The sequence below is a fragment of the Haliotis cracherodii genome, unplaced genomic scaffold, assembly GCF_022045235.1.
Source record: "Haliotis cracherodii isolate W230 unplaced genomic scaffold, xgHalCrac1.p SCAF_15, whole genome shotgun sequence".
Lineage (NCBI taxonomy): Eukaryota > Metazoa > Mollusca > Gastropoda > Lepetellida > Haliotidae > Haliotis > Haliotis cracherodii.
The window spans coordinates 21,236,889-21,239,974 of record NW_027266270.1 but is presented as its reverse complement, the minus strand read 5'-3'; the positions used below and the strand labels follow the sequence as shown (position 1 = coordinate 21,239,974).

General features: G+C 38.1%; 1 long non-coding RNA gene across 1 annotated transcript; it reads left to right on the top strand.

Annotated features, from left to right (window-relative positions):
* Positions 1-336: 336 nt before the first annotated feature.
* Positions 337-2,438, top strand: LOC139462123 (uncharacterized). Its single transcript, XR_011653013.1, has 3 exons — positions 337-379; positions 1,526-1,604; positions 2,356-2,438. It is a non-coding gene; the product is annotated as an uncharacterized lncRNA (long non-coding RNA).
* Positions 2,439-3,086: the final 648 nt, after the last annotated feature.

The following is a 3,086-nucleotide window of genomic DNA, read 5'->3' as shown; positions in this document are numbered from 1 at the left end:
TATTATGATCAAGTGTTTGTTGTGACATGGTATTTCTATTTGGGATTGCATAAGAGCTACAGGTGCAGGACTTTAAGGGTCGTGTCCTTATTCTCAACATAACGCTGGGATTTGATGATGAGGGTTAGTTACCAAGGGTATAAATCTTGCAAAGTGCATGTCAAACAAAACGTGGCATTCAATTCCAATCATGTGTTGCCACCTGAACCACCTGAAAGTGAGATATGGATTACAATGAATAATGACAGCTTATCAATCTTTAACAAATTCACACTGAAACATTGAAAGGCTAAAGACAAGTTAGTTGTTTTCTGTTTCAGCATGTTCAGGGTTTGTGGGGAGGTTCACAGACATCCTCAGGGAGGATACCAAGTATTGAGTGAGTATTTTTGTTTGTGATAAATACAAACTACATGTATTCATCATGGTATATTTCAATGTAATGTGAAACATCACACTCACAATAGTCCAGCTCTGTGATGGCAGCCTGTAAATAATTGAACATGGACCAGGCAATCTAGTGATTGTTATTTTCAGCAAAGATCCATGCCCTCAGAGTATGATGACAACCTAGTCTGACCACTCAATTCATTAGTTGATTAGTGTTTGCAACGGTAGAAACTAACACTTTCAGTCCACTAGTCCTAAAATGATAGCATATAGCAAAACCTTTAAAATGTCAAAATGACTAGTGCCAATTTCTAACCCTGGTGTTTGGATGTTGTGTTTGTGTGTGTATGTATGAGTGTATTTAGGTTGGTTTGTTGTTTAACGCCGCACTCAGCTATATGACGGCGGTCTGTAAATAATCGAGTCTGGACCAGACAACCCAGTGATTCATATCATGAGCATCGAGCCACGGAATTTAGATCAATGACATGCATCAACCAAGTCAGAGAGTCTGACCACCCAATCCCGTTAGTCGCCTTTTACGACAAGCATAATGGCCTTTTACGGCAAGCATGGGTTGCTGAAGACCTAGTCTACCCCGGAATCTTCACGGGTCGAGTGTATTTAACTTAAATCATGAATCTTATACTTGTTTCTCTGTGCTTTTACTATGTAACCCAAATTTTCTCTGGAATAATAAAGTATTCTCTTATTTATATCATTTCTGAACAAAGTGTCATATCAAGGTTAGATCTCTGTCAAAACAGTGCCATGGAAAAGCCAAACAAATAGCCTAGAAATAAAAGTAATACTGCATTGCATTAATCTGCATTTCAAGAAAATGTGGCAATAATTCATGGAATGACATTCACCTCGGTGAGGATCTCTCTGCATTGTCGAACAAGTTATTTCCTATGTAATGTATGTGTTGAATGACCCTGACTTTGTTGTCAAAATATTGTTTTAACATTTGTTAAATATGGGGATAAATGTCATCTCTGAATGTTTGACATGAATTATTATGATTAGGGTAGTTCTAAGTCGGAATCACAACCAGGGTCTTTTCATTTGAATCAAATGTACAACATGTACAGTTTGGACATTTCTGTGATGTGAATGCTACTTATGTTTGTAGAATGTCCGGATGAATAAAAGAGACAGTCATCCGTGCAGCATCAATGCAAAGAAGGACCATAGAAGAGCAACAGTGAGTGGTAAATATTTTGAAATTATTCTGTTTGGTTCATATGGTTATTTTGCAAATATGTCTTCAGTTTGTTTTTCCTTATCGCTGTAGGCACGGATGTCCTATTATCTAAGGCACTACAATTATCTGTGCAGAGTTGCATCTCTTGGGCTTAGCAGAAACCTATAGTCATGGGTTCAAATCCTGGTTCTCCCCGATTATGTTGCTAGGTTTGTCAGCATTATACACATACTCGTGGGATTCATCAAAGACCTGCATCACTTAGGACTTTCTTCCCACATCAAACTAACATGCGGTGATATATCTGGAATACTGTTCAAAGCAGTGTTAAAGCCAAATCATTTATTTAACACTGCATCCAGCAATAGTTTGGCTATATGACAAGGATTGTGAATATATATTTTTCCATGTTGATGAGTTGAAACAATCACTAAATGACATCTCTTATAAAGATTCCCAGCATTCCAAGCCTAATTAATAGATAAGGTTGTGATTGAGTAGGCTCATTGATCACATGTAATCATACCACACTGATGTGGGATATTGTCCATAATAGTTATCATCGGTTTGTCTGGACCGAGTTCATAACATTAGTCACTGGTTTGCCTGGTTGAGATTTGAGATGTGATTATCTTAAATGTTTAGCATATAACAAGACTCACATATGACAACCTAAGTGATTTTACTGCCTTCTATCTGTAAGCACATGTGGCAACAATTCTTTTTGATTGCTAAAATCTTTTTACATAATGCTGCAGAAACTGAAGTCCTGCTTGAGATCCCTGGATGAGTACTCCAGGTTGACAGTCTGGAAGGACCAGACAAGGGAGTCCTAAACAGAGGCTGCACCACTTCAGATATCAGAGGTGATTTGCAGACAGCGATGATGAGGGTCCTGTTATTTCAATGGAGGCCGACCGAGAAATTGTATGCCAACTGGTACTGGGACACACAAAGGCTGGTCTGGCTAATGTGAGAAGACAAACCAATGCCAAGCTGGAGTGTAATTCTTCCAGGACATTCAGGAAATTCTTGTAAACACTTGAAAGGAATGATAAATGGGACTTATTGTCTTTAAATGTGGACCCAAACACCAAATGGAAAGTTCACAATTCTACTAACACAATGCAGCAGAGATAGAGTCTAACTGTTATCCCCTCATCCTGGTTCCTGTTCATCCATGGCAATATAGAAAGAAAAGGAGGATTGAGGGAAAGTAAGTTATCTGAACTGGTGAACATAATCCGTAGGTACTGTCAAGCGAACAGTTATCACACTCTGTTATGAGTATTGAAGAATAGGATGAAATTGCATACTGCATCAGGAACCATCATGTGAACACTGTTCAATGTGCGATATACTATAGGCATATGAATAAAAGAAATTGATAATTTGATTGTTGCTTATGTTTCATTTACCAGCTGTGTAATTGGGGATGTTTCATGATTTTGCCTCAGTTTAATAGCCACACTTATCTTATGAAACCATG